This window comes from Hyperoodon ampullatus (assembly GCF_949752795.1).
Source record: "Hyperoodon ampullatus genome assembly, chromosome: 10".
NCBI lineage: Eukaryota > Metazoa > Chordata > Mammalia > Artiodactyla > Ziphiidae > Hyperoodon > Hyperoodon ampullatus.
This window is the reverse complement of record NC_136923.1, coordinates 102,363,091-102,376,631: the sequence shown is the minus strand read 5'-3', so window position 1 is coordinate 102,376,631 and position 13,541 is coordinate 102,363,091.

Genomic DNA, 13,541 nt, shown 5'->3' with positions numbered 1-13,541 from the left:
AATCACGCCACCTACCAAACGGAGGCAAAAACTGGAAGACTCTCAGGGGTCACCTGAGGGTTAGGACGTGAATACTTTGGAATAGTAAAATCCATCTGATGAGACCATCAGTGAACATGTCCCGCTTCAAAACAAGACAAAACCCTGCTGTTATTCTGAGATACTGAGTTAGGATTTTTGTGTAAATATGCAGCATTTAAATTTTTATTGGCATGTAACATGCATACAGAGACATATGCAGGAGTCATTCACGGGCAGCTCGATGGGTCATTACAGAGTGAACACACTTGTGTGGCCAAGAGCAACACCAGCTTTGCTCTGGCCTCCCTGACACAGCCCACCATCACTTCTCCCTCCCTCCTCCACAAAGAAACCAACACCTCACCGGCTAACACTGTAGACTAATTTCTGTTTTTCATAAAAGCATTTTGTTACAGAAAATTTTAAACATTTACAGAATAGCAAAATGCTGTGAGACCTGTCACCCAGCTGCAGTGACTACTAATTATCTGCCAGTTCTCTGTCATCAATACCTCAAGCTACTACCCACCCTTCACTTTTCTTTCAATTGTTTTTCTTTTTCATGAGGTAAGAGGTACATACATTGAAAGGCACAGACATTCACTGTGAGAAATAAATGCACCCATGTATACGTCACCCCTTTCAAGAACAGAATATTTTCATCACCTCCAGAAAATTCCCTCAAGTTCCTTCCCAGGCAATTTTTTTCTCCCCCCACAAGCAAACGCTCTTGTGATTTTTTTCACCACGGGTTCATTTTGCCTGTCATCCTACAATAATGTGTCATGGCCAGCTTGTCTCACTCAGCAGTGTGTTTATGAGATTCATCCACAGTGTGTGCCCCTGTAGTTTGCTCCTTTATATTCTGAGTTGTATTCTCCTGTATAAACATATCACAGTTTGTTGATACATTTTTCTATGTATGGATATTTGGGTAATTTGCTGGTTTTGGCTACTGTGGCTCAAGGGTCTATGAGCATGCTTGTACAAATACTTTTTGTATTCCATTTAATTCCTTTACCAGCATTTAAGCGCCACCTCTTTGCATTGTTTTAGTGGTCGTTCCAGGGGTTACAATATGCATCTTTCACATATTACAATCCACTTAGAACTAATAGTGTACTATTTTCACACGTGGACAGTATAAAAACCTCTCTGCAGAGCAGGTCCATTTACCTCTCTGTATCCTTTGTGCTACTGTTGACATACATCTTACGTCTACACGTTATAAACCCCCACAATACAATGTTATAATTTTTGCTTTGAATACTCATAGGTCTTTTAAAGAAAATAAGAGAAAAAAGTTACTCATAAATATTTGGAGGAAATATCTGAGGCAAATATGTTGTGTCTCCTTTAAGTTTCCCTCAGAATGTTTGCATTCAGGACCAAATCTTGCCTACGGTAATTATTATTGGGGTATCCTCGTGACGACTGCGTCCTCTGGGTGATAATCCAGTGCTATCATTATTTATTTTGTTGCTCATATTTTTCCAGCTTGAGCCATTGGGAGCTCTTCCAGGTCAGCTTTTTTTTGACATTTCCATACTTTTTTTAAAAAAGCACTTTCTTAGTTTCCGGCATTATTAAGATGCTCTAGGCTCATCTTGTATCTTCCACCTCAGTGCTAGAATTAGCCTTTTCTCCAAGAAACCCTGACTCTTTTTATTGGAAAATGGTACAGTAGTCCCCCCCTGAGCTGTGGTTTCGCTTTCAGCAGTTTGTTACCCGTGGCCAACCACGGTCCAAAAATATTAAGTGAAAAATTCCAGGAATAAAAAATTCATGTTTTAAACTGGGAACCATTCCGGGTAATGTGATGAAATCTCTCCTGTCCGGCTCTGTTCCGCCTGGGTTCCCCCGCCATGGACATCGTCGGCTCCTGACATCCAACCATCCACATCGTCACGGCTGAAAATCCAGGATGACAGGAAGCAGACGATCCTCCTTCTGACATATGGTCAGAAGGTCAGTAGTAGCCTAATGCTATGTCACAATGCCTACGCCATTCACCTCATCGCACAGACACAAGAAGAAGGGTGAGTACAGTACGATAAGATATATTGAGAGAGAGACCACATCCACGTAACATTTTTACAGTATACTGTTCTATTTTATTATTGGTTATTGCTGTTAATCTCTTACCATGCCTAACTTATACATTAAACTTTATCATAGGTGTGTAGGTATAGGAAAAAAATCGTAATATATGTATAGGGTTCAGTAGTGTCTGTGTTTTCAGGTCAGCGAAGAGCTGCGGTGCAGACTGTGCACTGCAAGCCCTGCAGGCAGGCTTCACCATCCACGTGATCTTTCCTGTGTGTTCTCTTCTCCAACCAACTACACAAACTATGCAGATTTCACATTAAATAATAGAAAAAATGGGAAATAACTGCAGCACTAGCACAGTGCCTACTAGATGAAAGACAGTAAAGGAATGGTAGTTTCTTTTCCTTCTTTGTTTTTCTGCAGTGGGTTAGAAAGGCACAGTTTCCCTAGAGAATGTTGACTGAGACGTCGCTCCAGCACAAGGAACCAGGGCTAAGGAGCAGCTACTGGCAGCTGTATTTGTGAGCTGCCTGAGCTGATTTATTATTTTATTTAAAGTGATTTATTTATTTATTTTTGGCTGTGTTGGGTCTTCATTGCGGTCTGCGGGCTTCTCATTGTGGTGGCTTCTCTTGTTGCAGAGCACAGCCTCTAGGCATGCGGGCTTCAGTAGTTGTGGCACTCGGGCTCGTTAGTTGTGGCTCACGGGCTCTAGAGCGCAGGCTCAGTAGTTGTGGCGCACAGGCTTAGTTGCTCTGTGGCATGTTCGGTCTTCCCGGATCAGGGCTTGAACCCGTGTCCCCTGAGGCGGATTCTTAACCACAGCACCACCAGGGAAGCCCTGATTTATTATTATCACAATTACGTTTTGACAGATCTACTCAGTACTTCATGTGTGTGAAGCCCTTAATAGCAGATCTGGCTACAGGAGTGGTTGGCTGCACCATATAGCTGAATTCGTAGACAAGTATTTGGAGTGACTTGTCAGGGGCTGGTATGTAAATCAGTGCCAAGTGTATGTAAGTAGGTCTCCAGGCCCAAATTCTGCCTCGTGACAACACAATCCACACCACAATAATCACACTCACTACTCTGAACATCTGAGGGCACTTGCGTGTAGAGACATTCACATCAACAGAGCAAACGGCGCTCTTGGGGGGCGGGACACACTCGGGGTGTCCATGTGGCCCAGGTTCCAAAACGGACTGGGGTGACAAGGCTGCTGTCCCTGGAACTGAAAGCTTTAACAAAGGTGGTAAAGAAGTGAGAAAAGGAGGAACCTGCTGCCTCAGGCCCAGCCGATCTCTAGTCCAGACAGGGTGGAGAGGAGAAACGGGATTTGCCCTAGATAAGCATCTGCAGGAAGATTTCAAAGCAGCCGTGTGAGCCCTGGAGAGGGAGCCACGTGGGTGAGCCCTCATCTGCAGAGTTGCCAGGACGGCCCTGTGCAGATGTTAGTGATCGGATGGAAGGAAGTGAAAAGCGTTCCTTCTGACAACATGTCAGGCCCCTGCTCTAGAATCTGTGACCGTTCTGTCCAGAATAAATGTCCTTTCGGTCACCAGCACAGCAACTTGGGCTTCCCCTGGGGCTAAGTGTAAGCCCTGGATGCAGTGGGTCAGAGCTCAGAGGGACTGGGCCCAGTAAGCGCCCCACTCATGGTCACGTGACATAAATAATGCCGTATTTAGCAATCCTGGACGAAGGTAACCATCATGTCAAAAAAGCATGTGCATCTTCTAAGTTGTCATAATATATATATATTTTTTGGGGGGGTACATGGGCCTCTCGCTGCTGTGGCCTCTCCCGCTGCGGAGCACAGGCTCCGGACACGCAGGCTCAGCGGCCATGGCTCACGGGCCCAGCCGCTCCGCGGCATGTGGGATCTTCCCGGACCGGGGCATGAACCCGTGTCCCCTGCATCGGCAGGCGGACTCTCAACCACTACGCCACCAGGGAAGCCCTGTCATAATATTTTGGCAAGCAGCCTTACAGAAATGTATCTATGAATATTCCCACTGATAGTAAGAAGTCACATTTCCAGTTCCTTCCTGATGCTGAGTATTGTGAGTTTTTTCATCTCTGCCAATCTGATCCTTTAATATGTATGCTTTTATATTTATTTCTTATTAGTGATGCTTAAAATCTTTTCATATTTTAATTAGAGTTTTAAATTTCTTTTTTAAAACTGCCTATTCTTGATATTTTTGTATTAGAGTATTGATTGTTCCGTTACTAATTTGTCCATCACATACATTGCGTATATTGGAAATATTTGGTCATGGTGCTTGACAATTAACAATCACTAAACAATTTTTATCACAAAGCATACATCGTGGCATTTTCTTAAACAAGTGGACATTTTTTTTTCATGGTTAGCTTGAAAATGTGTGCAAAATAGTTCTACCTGATACTTGTTTTTTAGAACCTGTTCCTTAAGCTGTAGGAAGATCACTGCACCTTACAGTAAACCACCAGAAATGCTTGTGGTTCCTATTTTTCAGCAACAGAGTGAGTCTTGGGCTCCTGAAGCTTGGAGGGAGGACACAGCTGAGCGCAGCCCCTTCCCAGGGAGGCAGGCAGAGCAGCTGGGGTCACGCGAGTCCCCGTGAGTCCCCGCCTGCCTGCCGCTGGATGGCAGAGGGGGCAGCACCCAGCAGACCTGTCACGTGCACTTAGCATCAGGGAGCAAAATTAAGAAGGCATCACTCTGGTAATTTCATTAGCCGTAATATTCAAACCGGAAACATATTTGCTTGAAGTACCCTAGAAAGCAGTATGTCAACAATTCCTGTCCCCTTTGATGGAGGGAAAAAAAAAAACCCAGATTTTGAGACGCCCACCAGAGAGGGTGGCCCAGGTGGCTGAGTTGGAAGACCTTGAGCTCACCTCCGCCCACAGACACATCAAAATTACAGCTACTTACAGAGCAACTATCTATGAGAATGAGCTGGAGACCAGTAGAAAAGATTTCCCACAACTAAAGACATAAAGAAAGAACCATGGTGAGATGGATAGGAGGAGACGCAATATAGTCAGACACATGCCCCAGTTTGGTGACCCACAAATGGGAAGATTTTCAGAATTGCAGAGATTCTCCCAGAGGAGAAAGGGGTCCAAGCTCCATATCAGGCTTCCCAGCCTGGGGTTCCTGCTCGGGGAAGATGAGCCCCCAGAACATCTGATTTTGATAACCAGTGGGGCTTATGTTTAGGAGAGCCAAAGGGCTGTAGCAAACAGAGACTCCCCTCTTAAAGGGCATGTGCAAAATCTCACACACTACAAGTCCCAGTGCAGAGGCAGTAATCTGAAAGAAGCCTGGGTCAGACCCACTTACTGATCTTGGAGAGGCTCCCCGAGAGGCAGGGGGCAACTGGGGCTCCCCTGGGGAGTGAAATGTAGGGTGGTTAGAATGCGTTTGAACTGCAAAAACACAAACGTGTGGAGTCTAAACATGCTACTAAACAACCAGTGGGTCATTGAAGAAATCAAAAAATACCTGGAGACAAATAAAAATGGAAATACAATGATCCAAAATGTCTGGGATGCAGCCAAAGCAGTTCTAAGAGGGAAGTTTATATCATTACAAGCCTACCTCTAGAAACAAGAGAAATGTGCCAAAACCAACTTTCCCGTGCAGAGGCAATCATGCATTTGTTTTTGTAAAATAGAGATTACACTCTATGCTTTTATACACCCCTTTTTAAATAACCAGTGTTACTGTAATCACTTCTGAATTCTTTGAAACAATTTCAATGGCTATATAATATTAAATCAGAAGAACACGTCATATCGTAGGAAACAAACTTATGGTTACCAAAGGGAGAAGGAGAAGGGAGAGACAAATTAGGAGCATGGGATTAACAGTTACACACTACTATGCATAAAACAACAAGGATTTACTGCAGAGCACAGGGAACTATACCTAATATCTTGTAATAACCTATAATGGAATATAATCTGCAAAAAGAAAATCACTCTGCTGTATACCTGAAACTAACACAATATTGTAAATCAACTGTATTTCAAGAAAAAAATATAAAAACATGTTATACTTTACTTCCCCATATTCACTGGACATTTAGGTCACTTTCCAATTAAATTTATATTTATTTACACAATTATTTGATGAACATTTGTCTGACTCACCAGACTGCAAACTCTTGTGTTTGTTTCGTCACTATTACATTCTTATCCTGTAGCAGTATCTGAGCTATACCAGGGAGACTACAGGATCTGGTGAACGAATGTGCCTATGCTTCGATTCTTGGTTCAAATCACCCTCAACCACAAAACATTCCTGATCTACCTCAATTGTACATCGTGGTCTCTCTTCTGAAATTTCCTTGTGGTTCTTTTTCTGGAACTCCCTTGCAGGAAAAAGAGGGAAATGCTGTTTCATGAGCACTGTTATATGCTGGGCACCGTGCTGGTCATATTCAAGGAGAAAGTCCATGCTCCCAAAGGGTAGCACCTCAGCCTAGAGGGCATGCCGAAAAACCCACCATGAGGGGCTTCCCTGGTGGCACAGTGGTTAAGAATCCGCCTGCCAATGCAGGAGACACGGGTTCGAGCCCCGGTCCGGGAAGATCCCACATGCTGTGGAGTAACTAAACCCATGTGCCACAACTACTGAGCCTGCGCTCTAGGGCCCACAAGCCACAACTACTGAGCCCGTGTGCGCCACAACTACTGAAGCCTGTGCGCCTAGAGCCCGTGCTCCGCAACACTAGAAGCCACGACGATGAGAAGCCCGTGCACCGCAATGAAGAATAGCCCCCGCTCGCCACAACTAGAGAAGGCCCGCGCACAGCAACGAAGACACGACACAGCCAAAAATAAAAACAAATAAATTAACTTAAAAAAACAAACAAAACCCACCACAAAATCTTCCATCAAAGGACCTTCCAGAACTCTCTGGTGGCCTCAGCAAGCAGTCTGACTCTGGACAAAGCTCAGGTCCACCCCGCCTGAGATCTGTCCCCTGTGCCTGGGGACGGTCTGAGAGGACAGAGGCCAAGCACATGGGGCTCAGGAGATTGGCTGTGGTGGCTGATCCCTGGGCAGGGAGACGTGAGCTGGCATCTCAGGAGTGGATGCACTAAAGCGAGCACTAACAGTCTGACTTTATCAAAGGCGGGTTAGAAGAACTTCGTAACGGCAACCACTAAGAGAGGGAAAATGGGAAGGAGGAATGCACGAATGGTAAGTCATTAGCTCATCTGGAGAAAGGGAGAAGAAAGCGAGATTCTGAGACTTTCTTGCCTTGTTCATATACTGTGCTTATTCTCAGAGAGACCTGCCCAGAGTAAAAACGTCACTCCCCAGCCCTCAAACTGCAAGCCAGAGAGGTGTGAATCATCACACACTCACATCAACACAGGCCTTCATTTCCTTCCCCCTTAAATGACATTTTTTTTTTTTTTTTGGCTGTGCCATGTGGCTTGTGGGATCTTAGTTCCCCGACCAGGGATCCAACCTGGGCCTACGGCAGTGCAAGCACCGAGTCCTAACCACTGGACTGCCAGGGAATTCCCAAATGACACTTTTAAAACTAGTGAATTTCTCAGATTTTTAACCTCACACATGGGAGACACAAGGTTTCAACACTAAGAGTGAATCGAAAATAATGCAAGATTTTACTTCCCTTCACATCGTAAATTTTGTGTAGCTTTATTTTTTTGGTGCAATAATGCACATCTTTAAGCAGCTGAGCAAGTATTTAATTACATTTTATTAATGATTTTAGGAAAATGATATAGAACTTCTTAAGGATGAGTGTGTGAGAGACTTAGGCGGGAGAGGAAAGGTGGTGGCTGGAGGGTTCAACATCCAACCAGATTTGATTTTAGAGATAGGATAACTTTCAAAACTTAAGCAATTTACACGAAAGACTTCCATATGGATGAAGAGAATGATTCTGGAGTATACACGAAACATAGAAGACATCTACCTAATGGAGATGAAGTAGATACAACAAAGGTTAGTACAAAATTTGCTCTCTATACATTTCCCTTTCTGAATGCTGTCGCCCACCACCCCTGCACTGTCCTAACCTTGGCTCCTTCAAGGCACCAAGGCCGGGATCAATTATGATAAGAGAGAACGATAAATAAACACAAGAACTCCACCCCAAACACCCCCCCACTCCCACCTCCATTTGCTCACACGGTTACCTCCCTTCTGCTCAAGTTCAAGTCCTCCCCATCCTAAGAGACGTCCCTTAAAGGCGACATCTACAAACTCTGCAAGAACACATGAAGCCTAATGCACAATGCTATGGGATCTGTAAGAACCTTTTTTCATACAGGATCTTAAAAAGACATGAGCATCATGAAAACTGCAAATCACATGACATTGAAATTAATACTGATGTCAGAAGAGTAATTGGGGCGACGATGATTTTGTACAGGTGACCCAAGAACAGATGCTCTACGAAATCAGGAGAAATCTGTTCCTTTTCCTCCCTTTGAAGCCCAAGAGTGGGTCAGATCCTCCAGGAAAGACCTACACTTGCTGATAACCCTGACATTTATAATATGGATGAGAAATGACTCTTAAGTAGCTTTCACTAAAAAATTTAGCTAGTTTTCCTCTGAAAACCACCATTCTTAGAAAGCACAAATTTCTCAAGTGTCGAGGGACCAAAAGATGTACAATTACTTGCCAATCGATGTTTCCTAGTCCAGTCAAGGAGTCCTTTCTCTCAACCAACGTTCCATCTATAAAAATAGTTGTTGGGGCTTCCCTGGTGGCGCAGTGGTTGAGAGTCCGCCTGCCGATGCAGGGGACACGGGTTCGTGCCCCGGTCCGGGAAGATCCACATGCCGCGGAGCGGCTGGTCCTGTGAGCCATGGCCACTGAGCCTGTGCGTCCGGAGCCTGTGCTCCACAACGGGAGAGGCCACAGCAGTGAGAGGCCCGCATACTGCATTAAAAAAAAAAAAGTTGTTGACTTTAATAGCCATGCCAGTCTCTGCACTGCCTTAAGAGGTCAGAAGAATGCAAAGAAATGAGAGAAGAAAGGGCAGATGCTTTCCAGCCATCAGGTAGAGCTGCACTTTGAGAGCTGAAGGGCTTTCAATACCCAGCACACAACAGACGAGCTGTGGGTAAAACTGAAGTTGTCAGTTGGTCACCTTCCTTCACTCTCCATTTGTGGGTCTTCTCATCATTAGGGCTTTGCAGCTTCCTCCCTCCAGCCTGCCTCCAGCTGCGTTGACCTTGGAGAGCAGTGCATCCTCAGGGAGAATCAGAACTAGGAGACCTGCCAGGTGGCATCCCGGCCACTTGGGTGCTGACGTGGCCATCCCCAGCGTGTACTCTGAGCACTTGTTTCTCAAGATGCTCAGGTGAAAATCTCCCCAGACCATCTGGAAAATTGAAGACTTTACCCTCTCTAAAGATGCACAGTGGATATTTGCATCTTCTGAACCAGTTTGACCCTGGGATCTATTTATCACGTGGCATTTATTAATAACCAAGCACCTTCTGTCCTGCAGGGCATCTGAAATCTTCTCAGTTAAGGTCTATGTTCCGGGCAACCCAGGAAGGCACGTGGAGCGTGCTGTGTGCCTCTGCTGGACCCCAGCAGCCCAGAACTTACCTCCACCTACCTTTCCAAGTAAACAGAATACTGTTTTCACCACACACACGGCTCACTGCTAAATGCACTCCTGACACGTACATTCTGCTCTGTCAGGGCCGGGTCTCCGAAGGCCCCTGCGATCCTGTCCTTCCTCAGCCAGCTCACGTCCACCCACCCACGCACTCAGTCCTCACTTCCTTTAGGAAGCTTCACCTTCCCTCCATTCCCCACAAACTCCCAAATCCCCAGGCTGGGTTCAGGGCCCAGCCTCTACACTTATCTGCACCATTCACCAACTACAAGTAAAGAGACGCTTCTTTATTACTTGCTGGGTGCTGGGCACGTAATAAACACTTGTGAATCAATCTCCAGCTAAGTACTGCTCCTGGAGGACAAGCAGTATGTTTTATCAGCTTTCTAGCTCTAGCACCATCCAAGCACATAGTAGCTGCCCAATCAATACATTTGTTTAACAAATATTTATTATCCATACTTACATACCCAGCTCCTAATATTCCCTCAGGAGTCAAAATATTCACGACTTGGATAAATTAATTTGTACAAAATAAGAAAGGATTGGCCAGGGGAAAGGGGCTCTTCCGACTTAACAGGTGGCTTTTAAACAGACAGCTCAGGCCGAAGGCATCGCTCCGTGTCTGCTCTGCAGCTCGTAAGCAGCGGACAGGAGCAGGGAAGCAGCCCTGAGCCACCGCCCTCCTGTGAGATCTGGGTCGGGCTCCTCCTGATGCTGTGGCTCCTGGGGCGCTAGTGCACCCCGGCCTGCAGGGCCCTGTCCCCTGAGCTGAACGGGGCTCCATCATGCTCAGCGATTCCAGCACTCTGGACAGCTCCATTTTTCTTTCAGGTTTTCAGGTAGAATTTGTGCTTGGGGCCCTGCCCTGCTTGTGCAGAGAAGGACTCAGGGGACTGCAGACAAGTTAATTCACAAGGAGCTCTGAAAAGTGCTGCCCACCATGGCTGGTTGTCTCATCTCTCCCACGACCGAACTGGCCACTCGAGAGACACAGTGTCACCAACCAGAGGCCACAGCCCTGAGCCGGGGAGGCTGTGGAGCCCGAGGTTTAGGGCACAAGCTCATAGGCCGGGGAAGGACGGCAACTGTGGTTGGGTCGGCTGAGGGCGGGGCTTCATGGGGACGGTGCAGCCCTCCAGCTGGGGTGTCCTGTGGCCCAGGAGTGGACAGGTGGTCATCACTTCATTATGCTCAAGCCCATCAGTGCGCCCTGGACCGATTCCCACTTGCAGCCTAGGCACAGCACTGACTCAGTCTGCCAAGGGGGGGGTGTCTCCCTCAGTGTTGTTTCTCTGAGAATGTCTATTTCCCCTGTACTTTTTTTTTTTTTTTTTTTTTGCAGTACGTGGGCCTCTCACTGCTGTGGCCTCCCCCGTTGCGGAGCACAGGCTCCGGACGCGCAGGCTCAGCAGCCATGGCTCACGGGCCCAGCCGCTCCGCGGCATGTGGGATCTTCCCGGACCGGGGCACGAACCCGTGTCCCCTGCGTTGGCAGGCGGACTCTCAACCACTGCGCCACCAGGGAAGCCCTCCCCTTTACTTATGAAGGACAATTTCACTGGATACAGAATTCTAAGTTGGTGAGTTTTTTCTATTTTGCTTGCATGATTCGTGAGACAGATGGAATTTTACTTTGTCCCACTAGAGGTAAGGTCTTTATTTCCTCTGTTTTCTTCAAGATTTTCTTTGTCCTTGATTTTTCTGCAGTTAGAATATGTCTTAGTGTAGATTTTTTTGGTATTTGCCTGCATAGTGTTCTCTGAGTTTCCTGGATCTGTGGTTTGGTGTTTATCATTAATTTGGGGAAATTCTCAGCCATTATTACTTCAAATATTTCCTCTGTTCCTTTCTCTCTTCTCCTTCTGGTATTCCCATTATGTGTATGTTACACCTTTTGTAATTCTCCCACAGTTCATGGATATTCTGTTCTGTCTCTTTCATGCTTTTTTAATAGGGGAGAACAAATCTGACTCCATATTAGACCTGTTTCTTTTACTTTATCCTTTGTGGTTCTATTGCTTTTGCTACAAGTTAATCACTAAAGGGATGTTGCCTGTAACTTAAAGTATACAGAATGGCCCATTTCCTGGAACCTGGCCTCCCATGCCTGACTGTTAAGCCAAAATACCTTTGTTTAGCTCACAGGAAACATCCTGACCAGGCCCACCTGTAAATGCCTGCAAGAAAGAAGAAATTCCCCGTCTGCTGGCTTTCCAAATAAAGCCACTATTCCTTGTCCCAACACCTCGTCTCTCGATCGATTGGCCTTTCGTGCGGTGAGCAGTGCAAGCTTGGACTTGGTAACAATTTTTTCTCTTTGATTTTCAGTTTGGGACTTTTCTGTTGGTGCATCTTCAGGCTCACTGATTCTTTCCTCTGTCATGTCTAGGTTATAACGGACCCATCAAAGGCATTCTTCATTTCTGTTACATTGTTCTTGATTTCTAGCATTTCCTTTTGATTCTTTCTTAGAGTTTCCATCTCTCTGCTTACATTACCCACCTGTTCTCACAAGTGTCCACTATCTCCATTAGAACCCTCAGCTTATTAATCATAGTTATTTTAATTCCTGGTCCAATAATGCCAAAATTTCCACCATATCTGAGTCTGGTTCTGATGCTTGCTCCGTCTCTTCAAGCTGTGTTTTTTGCCGTATAGTACACTTTGCAACTTTTTGTTGAAAGATAGACATGATGTCCTGGGTAAAAGTAAATACGCTTTTATTGAGAGGCTTTGTTTGTATGGCTAGAAGTTAAGCTGTGTTTGCTCTTTGCTGTAGTTGTAGGTGTTAGGGGCTAAGATTTCCTCTGTGTCCTTGTTTTTGTCTCCCCTATCATCCCTGGGGTTTCCTAGAGTCTTTTTCTTAAATATGGTTTGCAGTTCTTTCTACTGTAATCTCCTGTGATTCTACAGGAGCCCTTGGATGTGGTGGTGAGGTGTCTATCAGACCTCACCATTCATTGAGCCTGTGTCTAGGGCTGTGACTTGCAAGGGTGCTTCTCAGCCGACCACTCCACTCCCCTGTCCCCACTCAGGGGACACAGGAGGGTAGGCTGCAGTTGGGCATTTCCTGTCCACCAGGACTCTGAGGCTCTGGTAATTCCCAAGGTGGTTGGGCTCTGGTGAAAGTTTCCTTGAGGAAGGGCTTATGACATGGCTTATATTAAAAAAAAAAAAAGGTACAAGTGAACTTATTTACAAAACATGAGTCATAGATGTAGAAAACAAACTTATGGTTACTGGGGGGGAAGTGGGGGTGGGGCAGGGATAAACTGGGAGACTGGGATTGACACATACACACCACTGTAAATAAAATAGATAACTAGGGGCTTCCTCGGTGGCACAGTGGTTAAGAATCCGCCTGCCAATGCAGGGGACACAGGTTCGAGCCCTGGTCTGGGAAGATCCCACATGCTGCAGAGCAACTAAGCCCATGTGCCACAACTACTGGGCCTGTGCTCTAGAGCCCACATGCCACAACTACTGAGCCTGCACTCTAGAGCCTGCAAGCCACAACTACTGAAGCCCGTGAGCCACAACTACTGAGCCTGAGCTCTAGAGCCCGCGAGCCACAACTACTGAAGCCCGCACGCCTAGAGCCCGTGCTCCGCAACAAGAGAAGCCACTGCAATGAGAAGCCCGCACACTGCAAAAAAGAGTAGCCCCTGCTCGCCGCAACTAGAGAAAGCCCGTGCGCAGCAACGAAGACCCAACGCAGCCAAAAATAAATAAATAAATAAATAAATTAAAAAAGTAGATAACTAATAAGGACCTACTGTATAGCACAGGGAACTCTTCTCAATATTCTGTAATGATTTATATGGAAAAGAATCTAATAAAGAGTGGATAG